Raw genomic sequence first — 13,328 nt, forward strand, 5'->3', positions numbered from 1 at the left:
AGAAAAAGTCCACTCTTAAAGAGCTATGTGGTTAGACTGAGCCCACTGGATAATCCAGAATAATCTCCTTTTTCAACATTCTTAATCACACCTGAAAAACCCCTTTTTTTTGCCATGTAAGATGCCAGGTTTTGGATATATAGGAAATGGACAACTTGGGGACCATCATTTTTTCTACCACCACAGGTATGGGAAATTCTTGTTATTTGAAGACATAGCACAGCCCACCTGTGCAGACTGCCCAAATGGAATAAATACAGGCCATCTGTGAAATGACTCCTCTGGGGTCTCTATGCAGTTCTCTATAACTGTGGCTTGAATGTTCACCCTTTTATCTCCAAGAGGTGAAAAGATTAAGTTACACCAATATAACTTGATCCACTGCTTTCACCTTTCCAGTATTTTCCTAGGAGGATTAACTCTGAAAAGGATTCACTTACTTTAGACACAGGAGAACTGGGTGGAGAACTGTAAACAAGGTTAAGAAAAGCATCTGACAGAAATACTCCTTTTCATCATGTGAAAATATAGATATATTTATATGAATTTATTATTTCCATATTACTTTACAATGAACATATAGTATACATTTCATGATGACAGCAAGTGGCAGCTTTAAAAATGAAATTCTAAAAGGATATTTCAATTTTATCATCCTTACACATTTCATAATTCTGAAGGAAGTCTCTGGAACATCATTGGAGAGCGGTACCCCACAAAATATAGTCATATATATTATATGGAACATATGTATTTATGTTATATATAAATATATACATATATATGTTCCTGGCAAGGAACAAAGTTCATTTTAAAAGCTAATGTAATGCACTTACAATATTTAAAAAATTAAATGTGCTTTACTACAAAGTAGAATTTTCAAAACAATCTTTAAAATGATCTATACATGTTTATCCATAGAGTAATCATCCTTCTCAGTATCGCTCACTGGATGTTTTCATGCCACCTAACAAACAGGAATTAACTCACTTCTGAGTCATATAAGCCACAATGCCCCCGTGAACTCTAATAAAGCATTTTGTGAAGTAGAGTGAAAATGGGAGAAATATAATGAAAGTTAAAAAAAAATCCCACATCAGGTATCAACTGATGGTGATGTGAGCCTTTTACAAAGGCTAGTGGATATGCCTGGGCGGGAGATGAAAGGAAGGTTCTTTGGGGACAACTCTATCAGCTGTTTCACTCTCTCTGAAGACAGTGAAGGTGTTAATTTATGTAGTTTTGTTTATTTCTGTTGACTCACTTTTCTTTCATTATAAAGCAGATTTTGCATATAATTAGTGACCTAGATTCCACCACGCTCCTCTTATAAAACTCAATGGCTCTTGCTCAGTTCAGTCGCTTAGTCATGTCTGACTCTTTGCGACCCTATGGACTGCAGCAAGCCAGGTCTCCCTGTCCATCACCAACTCTTGGAGTTTACTCAAACTCATGTCCATTGAGTCGGTGATGCCATCCAACCATCTCTTCCTCTGTCATCCCCTTCTCCTCCTGCTTTCAATCTTTCCCAGCATGCGGGTCTTTTCAAATGAGTCAGTTCTTCACATCAGGTGGCCAAAGTAGTATTGGAGTTTCAGCTTCATCATCAGTCCCTCCAGTGAATATTCAGGACTGATATCCTTTAGGATGAACTGGTTGGATCTCCTTGCAGTCCAAAGGACTCTCAAGAGTCTTCTCCAACACCACAGTTCAAAAGCATCAATTCTTTGGTGCTCAGCTTTCTTTATGGTCCAACTCTCACATTCATACATGACTACTGGGAAAACTATAGCTTTGACTAGATAGACCTTTGTTGGCAAAGTAATGTCTCTGCTTTTTAAAATACTTTCTAGGTTGGTCATAATTTTCCTTCCAAGGAGCAAGTGCTTTCTAATTTCATGGCTGAATTAATTGCATCAATTTCACCATATGCAGTGATTCTGGAGCCCAAAATATAAAGTCTGTCACTGTTGTCACTGTTTCCCCATCTATTTGCCATGAAGTGATGGGACCAGATGCCATGATCTTAGTTTTCTGAATGTTGAGTTTAAGCCAACTTTTTCACTCTCCTCTTTCACTTTTATCAAGAGGCCATTTAGTTCTTCTTTGCTTTCTGTCATAAGGGTGGTGTCACCTGTGTATCTGAGGTTATTGATATTTCTCCTGGCAATCTTGATTCCAGCTTGTGCTTCATCCAGCTCAGCGTTTCTCATGATGTACTCTGCATATAAGTTAAATAAGCAGGGTGACAATAGACAGCCTTGATGTACTCCTTTCCCGATTTGGAACAAGTCTGTTGTTCCATGTCCAGTTCTAACTTGCTTCCTGACCTGCAGATTTCTCAGGAGGCAGGTCAGGTGGTCTGGTATTCCCATCTCTTTAAGAATTTTCCACAGTTTGTTGTGATCCACACAGTCAAGGGCTTTGGCATAGTCAATAAAGCAGAAGTAGATGATTTTCTGGAACTCTCTTGCTTTTTCGATGATCCAAGTTGGCAATTTGATCACTGGTTCTTGCTACTCAGACAAAAAGAAAGGCTTTCAAAACTTAAAAAAGACACAGGTACCCCAATGTTCATTGCAGCACTATTTACAATAGCTAGAACATGGAAGCAACCTAGATGTCCATCAACAGATGAATGGATAAAGAAGTTGTGGTACATATTCACAATGTAGTTATTACTCAGCTATAAAAAGAAATGCATTTGAGTCACTTCTAATAAGGTGGATGAACCTAGAGCCTATTATATAGAGTGAAGTAAGTCAGAAAGAGAAAGATAAATATTGTTCAGTTCAGTTCAGCCACTCAGTTGTGTCCAACTCCTTGTGGCTCCATGGACTGCAGCATGCCAGGCTTCCCTGTCCATCACCAACTCCTGAAGCTTGCTCAAACTCATGTCCATCGAGTCAGTGAGGCCATCTAACCAGCTCATCCTCTGTCATCCCCTTCTCCTCCTAGAAAGATGGTACCAAAGAATCTATTTGAAGGGCAGCAATGGAGAGCCAGACGTAGAGAACAGACTTAAAGACATGGGGAGAGGGGAGGAGAGGGTGAAATGTATGGAGACAGTAACAGGGAAACTTACGTTACCATATGTAAAACAGATAGGCAACAGGAATTTGCTGTATGTCTCAGGAAACTCAAACAGGGGCTCTGTGTCAATCTAGAGGGGTGGAATGGGAGGAAGGTGCAAGAGGAAGGGGATATATGTATACCTATGGCTGATTCATGTTGAGGTTTGACAGAAAACAGCAAAATTCTGTAAAGCAATTATCCTTCAATTAAAAAATAAATTTAAAAAATAGAAAAGAAAGGTTTTTTATTGTTATTGCCCTACCTCCACCCTGAATTTTAGAGACAAAATATTTTTTAATTAGAAAGATGAAGTCTTTTTCAAAACCCATGTTTTATCAAGTTTATTATCCACGTCTGCGCTGTCCATTCTCCATCTTTTCAACCATCCTTGACTCTCTATCTCTGACTTGTGCTACTACCTTCTTAATAAGTCTCAAAAGCAAGATTTCCCAAGAAATCATGGGAAAGAAAGTAATTATTATTATACACTTATCTATCCATTCAGAGGTAATTTTCTATCTAACTGATCAAAATGATTAAAGATCTACCTGAGAACATTACTGTGCCAATTATTTTTCTGTTGGCACAATGCCACACTCCCCCTTCCGTATCCCGTAACTGTAGCGGCTATAAGCCTGTAACTCTATTCCCCAGAATCCTTTATCAACTGGTTTTCAGCCAGGCTTGGCCAATGGGAGTCACTGGTGCAAGAAAGAGGAAGCCATTTTAAACCTGGTACCAGTGATAGAGGGATCTCAACAGCAGATTTTGGAGCCCCCCAAAATAAAGTCGCTCACTGTTTCCATTGTTTCCCCGTCTATTTGCCATGAAGTGATGGGACCAGATGCCATGATCTTAGTTTTCTGAATGTTGAGTTTTAAGCCAACTTTTTCACTCTCCTTTTTCACTTTCATCAAGAGGCTCTTTAGTTCTTCTTCACCTTCGCCATAAGGGTGGTGTCATCTGCATATCTGAGGTTATTGATATTTCTCCTGGCAATCTTAATTCCAGCTTGTCCTTTATCCAGCCTGGCATTTCCCATGATGTACTCTGTATATAAGTTAAATAGGCAGAGTGACAATATACAGCCTTGATGTACTCCTTTCACGATTTGGAACCAGTCTGTTGTTCCACGTCCAGTTCTAACTGTTGCTTCTTGACCTGCATACAGATTTTTTCAGGAGGCAGGTCAGGTGGTCTGGTATTCCCATCTCTTTAAGAATTTTCCACAGTTTGTTGTGAACCACACAGTCAAAGGCTTTGGCGTAGTCAATAAAGCAAAAGTAGATGTTTTTCTGGAATTCTCTTGCTTTTTCAGTGATCCAGCGAATGTTGGTAATTTGATCTCTGGCTCCTCGGCCTTTTCTCAATCCAGTTTGAACTTTTTGGGTTGCAAAATCACTGCAGATAGTGACTGCAGCCATGAAATTAAGATGCTTGCTCCTTGGAAGAAAAGCTATGGCCAACCTAGACAGCATATTAAAAAGCAGAGACATTACTTTGCCAACAAAGGTCCGTCTAGTCAAAGCTATGGTTTTTCCAATAGTCATGTATGGATGTGAGAGTTGGACTATAAAGAAAGCTGAGCACCAAAGAATGATGCTTTTGAACTGTGGTGTTGGAGAAGACCCTTGAGAGTCCCTTGGACTGCAAGGAGATCCAACAAGTCAATGCTAAAGGAAATCAGTCCGGAATATTCATTGGAAGGATTGATGCTGAAGCTGAAACTCCAATACTTTGGCCACCTGATGTGAAGAACTGACTCATTGGAAAAGACCCGCATGCTAGGAAAGATTGAAGGCAGGAGGAGAAGGGGATGACAGAGGATGAGATGGTTGGATGGCATCACCAACGCAATGGACATGAGTTTGAGTAGGCTCTGGGAGTTAGTGATGGACAGGGAGGCCTGGTGTGCTGCAGTCCATGGGGTCGCAAAAGTCAGACACGACTGAGCAGCTGAACCGAACAACAGTAGATTCAGCACTGGCCACAGCAGGCCCCTTCTGTGGAGGCAGGGTTCCTGTACTGGCCACTCAGGAACTTCCAGCAGCAAACACAACAGGACTCCAGCTGATGCCTTGTGATAGCAGCTTTCTGACTTCTGGGTAACACTCCTTTTCTCCTCCTTTTTCCTCTAGCCCTCTCAACACCTTTGTAACCATTTCCTAGAATTAAGTCCCTTTCTGTTTCAACTATATACAGTGGTTTCTATATTCCTGACTCGATTGACTAAACTGATTATAGACCAAATTATTTCCTAAACTACCAGAGCTTTGGGAAACTTCAATGTTCATAAGTCAACATAGTGGAACATTTCCCTGGAAACCACTGCTCCCCACAAACTCATATTAGGCAAGTTTACAAAGTTCTTAGTCTTCAGGACATATGAGAGTCCACCCAAGTGAAATGGATCGTGGAGTCTGACTGAGTCCTCTTTTGGGGGTACAAATGAGATACCTAGTGTGCAGTTTCAGTACCCTGAACATTGGCTATAGGCATCACCTAAAGTGCTTGGCCTGTGGGGAATACAAACAGCTAGGTTTACCTGCTCTCAGATAGTCCATATTGAGGTCTCAGGCTCTGGTAGTTCCTTGAAAATTCATTGAGAATATTTAGTAATTTGCAAGTGGGGAAGGAAACTGGTCAGGCAATAAAAGGTTTAGGCACCTAACTGAAGGTGGAGTGGTAGTTTAGGTCTGTTCTACCCAGTTTTTCATCTGTTTGACAAATGTGTCCAGTAGGACCCTCTCAGTCTATTTTGAATCCTTGTTTCAAAAATCAGGGATTTGGGATGGGCAACTCCAAAGGGAATGGTATCAATTAGGGTTGGATTTCCTGTGGGAAGTTAAGGTCACACTGGAGAGGGATCTCTGGCTGCCATGATTTCTGGGCTCCTCAAATTCTCCACTCCAGGAACAAATGATGTATTAATCAGAGTGAGTCTTTATTTAATGTCCATCTACCCTTGAGATCTCTTTTTCTCATCAGTAAACCTTCAGAGTACAGTAAGTGCTACATGTATTCATTCACTTAATTAATATTAAATAAATGCCTTTTTATTGATTGCCAACACACCAACATAACAATAACCTCTTCAAAGCTTCAGAAGTTTAGGGCAACAAGTTTCAAATGCCCTGAAGGTGATCTTTCCTTTAACGAAATCCTCCCCATGCACCCTTGAATGTCTAAGCAGAAACTGCTATTTCTAAATTGATTTGTTGGTATTCCGGAGTATAATTTGCCTATGTTATTCTACTCTGCAGGCAAGAGCCCTTTCTCTATATGATAGATCAGTGCTCTCAACCCTACCGAGTCTTGAACTTTAATGAACATTATATGCACAAAATGAATAGATGTTATTTTTGATTAAGAAAATAGATAACAAAAGAAATTTCTATTTTCAGAGAAGAATATAGAATAAAGAGTTCAGAAAAATGTTTGGAAATAAGGTAAATATATAAAATTGAAATAACATTCATATGTACCAATCATACTGTTTGATATACGTAATTAAAAAGGAATTTAACTTGTAATAGCAGCAGATATGTAAATGACTCTCAATGGGAAATAGATCATTAATATGAAGAAAACCAGAAGATTTTCTTGAAAGATACTAAGTGCAAGAAAAGAAGTACCATATTTAAGACTAATATTTTAATAATGCCACTCTCCTACCAATTAATTATTACACTTAAAGCAATGTGGCAAAATCCTAATTTGAAATACTTTCAAAGAACTTGATAAAATAATTCTGAAATGTACCTGAAAAAATAACAGGTAGGGAATTCCCTGGGGGTGTAGTGGTTAGGATTCTGTGCTTGCACTGCAGGGAGTCCAGATTTGATCCCTGGTCGGGGGACTAAGATTTCACAAACCACACAGAGTGGCCAAGAAAGCCAAAAAATAAAAACAGGTAAAAATAGTTAATATCTTGAGCCAGTACAAAAAATGATCTTCTATTACGTAACTTTAATGAGGCAGTCACAGAAAAATAGAGTAATATAAAGGACAATCTCATGTTTTTATGTTATTTCCTTTGTTCACATTATTGTTTTGATAGCAAAATGTTTTCCTAAGAAGCAGTGCAAACTTACATTTTATATCATAAATTGTGAGCTAGTGGGGACCAAGGTAATACGATTACATTTTATCAAGAAGCTAGACTAATCTTCTGTTACTGATGTGGGTGAAACTCTTTTCTGAAGAGTTTGTGAGTTACCTCCCTCATCCCTATTAGAATGACTTCAACCACCAGACTCGGCATCTTAATAGAAACTTGAGTTCTTTTAGTATCCAGCCAGCCCAATATTTCAATGTTTTCAATATCTGAATTCCAGTCACAGATAATTTCATTTAAAATTAGTTTTTTAAAAAAATAGGTAGTGAACATAATTCTCAACTACTAAATGATGAAGGTTTAGCTTCAAATGAATGGTTATTCTGATCTCTCTAAAATAGTACTCTGCAATCTGTTAATCAAAAGATAATTAACGGAAATAATTCCTGCATCTTATTAGATCATTTGAAATAACAAAACCTTCCTAGTATACATTCAGATTGCTGCTACAGAAATACAAGCAGTAGCACATGTAGGATTGTTATAAAAACATAACCACCAAATCTTAAAATTTTAATAATACTGGAGTTGGATGCTGAGACTACATATAAAACTGGTATATACTGGAGTGTATATTCTCAGAAAGTTTAAAGTATAATTATAGTAAGGGATTAAGCAAAATGACTTCATCTTTGAAAAGCAGTTCAATGATACAGCTGCAATTTCCTTACTAAAGTGCCAATTCTGTTCTTATAAATTCTCATTAAAATTTTTTTGCAAATTCTTCTTGATTATTTTTTACCCATGACCATTTTATTGATATAATTCTGATATTATTATCCATCATAATACATGGCGAAATGTTCACGTTCAATTTTTAAACCAAATCACTTTTTTAAGGAAGAGACAAAAACTCGGTTTGGATACAAAATTACAAAGATACCTAATGGCAGAACTAAAAGCATGTAAACAAAGGGGAACCATAACAGCAGCAAATACTTAATGACAGGAAAAACAGAACATGTCTCAGAATGGCAAAAGAAGGTGGATCAGATAAGAGGAGGTAAGTATTAAATCAAGTTTTTAAAATAAAAATATAAATAATTTTAGAGAAGTGAGCAGAGGCTGATTTTGATTCTCAGTTGTCAAAACACTGGCAAGTGAAATTTACTTATGCCATAATAAGGAAATGTTTAGTGGTGAAAACATCCTGGGTTTTTTAATGTAACGCTACCAATTCAATTTTGCACCTTAAAAGTTGAGCTGTTCAACCTGGTGGTCACTAGCTACAAGGGGCTATTTAAATTTAATTAAAAATAAGTAAAAATAAAAATTTAGTTCCTTATTTGCACTAGCCACATTTCAAGTCCTTAGAGTCACAGCAGATACTGGACAGAGAAATAAAACATTTATTTAACTTATATGCAGAGTACATCATGAGAAACGCTGAGCTGGAAGAAGCACAAGCTGGAATCAAGGTTGCTGGGAGAAATATTAATAATCTCAGATATGCAGATGACACCACCCTTATGGCAGAAAGTGAAGAGGAACTAAAAAGCCTCTTGATGAAAGTGAAAGAGGAGAGTGAAAAGGTTGGCTTGAAGCTCAACATTTAGAAAACTAAGATCATGGCATCTGGTCCCATCACCTCATGGCAAATAGATGGGGAAACAGTGGAAGCAGTGTCAGGCTTTATTTTTTTGGGCTCCAAAATCACTGCAGATGGTGACTGCAGCCATGAAATTAAAAGATGCTTACTCCTTGGAAGGAAAGTTATGACCAACCTAGATAGCATATTAAAAAGCAGGGACATTACTTTGCCAACAAAGGTCTGTCTAGTCAAGGCTATGTTTTTTCCAGTGGTCGTGTATGGATGTGAGAGTTGGACTGTGAAGAAAGCTGAGGGCTGAAAATATGATGCTTTTGAACTGTGGTGTCGGAGAAGACTCTTGAGAGTCCCTTGGACTGCAAGGAGATCCAACCAGTCCATCCTAAAGGAGATCAGCCCTGGGTGTTCATTGAAGGACTGATGCTGAAGCTGAAACTTCAATACTTTGGCCACCTCATGAGAAGAGGTGACTCATTGGAAAAGACTCTGATGCTGGGAGGAACTGGGGGCAAGAGGAGAAGGGGACGACAGAGGATGAGATGGCTGGATGGCATCACCGACTCAATGGACATGAGTTTGAGTAAATTCCGGGAGTTGGTGATGGACAGGGAACCATGGCGTGCTGCGATTCATGGGGTCGCAAAGGGTCAGACATGACTGAGCGACTGAACTGAACTGAACTGAACTGAACATGGCAGAAAGTTCTGTTGAACAAATCTGTGATCTTTCGGAAGTTTATCAATATTATTCATCTGGAAGTTTACCATAGCTACCTGCCATGAGCGACTTCAACAGGCAAGATATACAACTAGATAAAACAAGAACCAAAATTCTTTACAGCCATTTTTTGCCCCCTATGAAATACACTTCCTTGGAACAGTATTATACCTGGGTTTCCCCGGTGCTAGTGGTAAAGAACTTGCCTGCCAATGCAGGAGATGCAAGAGAGATGGGTTTGATCCTTGGGTTGGGAAGCTCCCCTGGAGTAGGAAAAGGCAATCCACTCTAATATTTCTGCCTGGAAAATTCCATGGACAGAGGAACCTAGCAGGCTAACAGTCCACGGGGCCACAGAGTTGGACATGACTGAGCGACTACACACACACACACCAGCACCTAAGCAATGCAATAGCTTATTGTGAAAAATATACAGGCAGCAACTTACTTTCGACTTGGTATACCATTTCAGACGCTGAATCACTAGGCATAATTTTCTCTCCATGATTGAGCAGAACAGCTGAGAAAAATAAAGGATTCTGTCTGCTTTATGTAATAGTAACCCAGAGCACACCCAGACAGAGATAATCTTTTATAATCAGTTTGGCAGGCATTTCTTTAACATTTTGGAGTGGGGGAAATAACTTTTAAACAGTTCTTTAAGGTTTTGAATTATAAAACACCTCTAATACAAGCCTTTATTTACTTTCATTTAAAAATTAAAAACAGCATTTCTTTCAGAACAGCCTTAGACACATAATAATAATGCAATAGATAAAAATCATTACCTATTTATTCTGGAACATAAAACAGAGAAAATGATTGGATGTTATCCAATTCTTTCATAAACTAAACATGGTTCCAACACTATAACCTAATAAAGATGTCTCATGCCAAAAAATTTTAGACAAATCTAACTTATGAAGATTAGACACAAAACAAATGAAATGATAGCAATTCTAGTTCAAAATACACTAAAACTTTAACTCATGAAATCAAGAAGAATTTACCTTAGACTGGAAAGCTGAAAATATGAGGAAGCGTTAATAAAATAACCATATCAATTGATTAACTAAAAAAATTATATGATGATCTCAGTAGATGCTAAAAGGCCACCACTGAAATTCAACACCCATTTATATTCTTATAAAAATACACTACTATATAAAATTAAAATAAACATGATGAGTGTCTACTCCAAATAAAAATTCAATTATACATACTAAAGGGCTTCCCAGTGGCTCAGTTGTAAAGAATTGCCTGCCAATGCAGGAGCTGCAGGAGACCTGGGTTCAATCCCTGGGTTGGGAAGATGCTCTGGAGGAGGAAATGGCAAACCACTCCAGTATTCTTGCCTGGAGAATCCCCATGGAGAGAGGAGCCTGGGGGCTACAGTCCATTGGGTACCAAAGAGTCAGACGTGACTGAGTATGCACATACATACTAAAGATATGCTACTTATAATTAGTAAATATTTCATAATTTTATGACATTTTTAGCTAATGCAATGAAGAATAAAACAGAAATAAGAGAAATAAATACTAGAAAGGCAAGCGTAAGAATTTTATGATATTTTCAGATTAAGTAATTCCATAGTAGGAAAATTAAAAAGAACTAACTCAGGGCTATTTCTTGATAAAAGAATACAGAGAATAAACACTAACCCTACAAAAATCAGTATATGTCCAAGAAATCATCAAAATCCAGTTACAATATATGCAATGAGTTTGTTCCCAAGTAAAATTTTTAGTGAGTGATGTGCATGATCTTTAGAAGGGGAATTGCAATCCTTATTCAAAGATACCAATAGTGTAGGATATTTATTTTTTCAAGTTAACTTGTAGTTCTGATGCAATTCCAATAAAAATATTATTTGGGGGGACTTTGCTGGTGATCCAGTGATTAAGACTCCATGCTCTCAATGCAACGAACCCAGGTTCGATCCCTGGTTAGGGAACTAGATCCCACATATCACAACCAAGAGTTCAAGTACTGCAACTAGAGATTCTGCATGCCACAGGGAAAAGCTCTTGCATGCCACAACTAAAGTACCAGCAGGCCACAACCAAGATTAAAGATTCCTTAAGAAGCAACTAAGACCTGGTGTATGCAAATAAATAAATGAAAAACAAAAGTTATTTTTGGAAGCCTAAATATTCATAGGAAAAAAACGGAAAAAAAACATAAGATAATAAATGACATTACTATCAAATAATTAAACACATTATTATTGTTTTAAACAATGTGTTTGACTAATCTCCCCTTCCCCCTACTACTAATATGAAATAAAGTTCCCTAAACCCTCTGGACCATCCTGAAGCTGGGTCTTGGTAGGTATGGATTTCTTCTTTTTCTTTTGCCCTGTGGTCTGCCATCTGGTGACCTCAATCTGCAACTACGTGCTGCGACATATCTAGGTTTGGTTGGTACCCTTTAGTTTACATTCCATCTAGCTAACCAAAGAATTAGAGCTGAGTGCCTGAGTCAAAGTGCCCTAAATGACAGCTTCCAACCTTTGGTAAAAGAACTCCCATATGAAATGACATGATGGGTTTGGCAAAAATGTTGGTAACTGTTGAAGCATAGTGTTTCTTTTGTGTATGTGTGCAAATTTATCCAATAGGTAAAAAAGAAACAAAAATTATTGTTCTCACAAATATAAATGGCCAATTAATATATGAAAAAATCCTCAATCTCATTAACAATTAAACATAGGTGAATTAGGCTTCCCTGGTGACTCAGGCAGTAAAGAATCTGCCTGAAATGGGGGAGACTTGGGTTTGATCCCTGGGTTGGGGAGATCCCCTGGAGAAGGGAATGGCTACCCACTCCAATATTACTGCCTGGAGAATTCCATGGACAGAGGAGCCTGATGGGCTACAGTCCACAGGTTGCAAAGAGTTGGACACAACTGAGCGGCCAACACTTCACTTTCATTTGGTTCAGTCACTCAGTCGTGTCTGACTCTTTGCAACCCGGTGGACTGCAGCATGTCAGGCTTCCCTGTCCTTCATCTCCCAGAGCATGCTCAAACTCATGTCCATTGAGTTGCTGATGCCATCCAACCATCTCTTCTTCTGTCATCCCCTTCTCCTCCTGCCTTCAATCTCTCTCAGCATCAGGATCTTTCTCAGTGAGTCAGTTCTTCACATCAGGTGGCCAAAGGATTGGAGTTTCAGCTTCAGCATCAGTCTCTCCAATGAATATTCAGGACTGATTCCTTTAGGATGGACTGGTTGGATCTCCTTGCAGTCCAAGGGACTCTCAAGAGTCTTCTCCAACACCACAGTTAAAAAGCATCAATTCTTTGGCACTTGGCTTTCTTTATGGTCCAACTCTCACATCCATACATGACTACTGGAAAAAACCACAGCTTTGACTAGATGGACCTTTGTCAGCAAAGTAATGTCTATGCTTTTTAATATGCTGTCTAGGTTGGTCACAGCTTTTCTTCCCAAGAGCAAGCACCTTCTAATTTGGTGGCTGTGGTCATCATCTGCAGTGATTTTGGAGCTCAAGAAAATAGTCTGTCACTGTTTCCACTTTTCCCCCACCTATTTGCCATGAAGTGATGGGACCAGATACCACAATCTTTGTTTTTTGAATGTTAAGTTTTAAGCCAGCTTTTTCACTCACCTCTTTCACTTTCATCAAGAGGCTCTTTTGTTACTTTCATAGGTAAATTAAAACAAAAAAATTTTTTTTACCTTTCAGATGAAAAAAAATCATTGACACTAATAGTTTCTGATGCTGAAAAGGTGTGGAAATGTAAACACAATCTTTTGGTATCAGCTTGTACTGCCTTTTGGAAGGCAATTTGTTAATACTGATGGAAAATTTTATTGTTCCCAAAATATTTCATATCCTTAC

The sequence above is a fragment of the Odocoileus virginianus genome, chromosome 2, assembly GCF_023699985.2.
Source record: "Odocoileus virginianus isolate 20LAN1187 ecotype Illinois chromosome 2, Ovbor_1.2, whole genome shotgun sequence".
Classification (NCBI taxonomy): domain Eukaryota; kingdom Metazoa; phylum Chordata; class Mammalia; order Artiodactyla; family Cervidae; genus Odocoileus; species Odocoileus virginianus.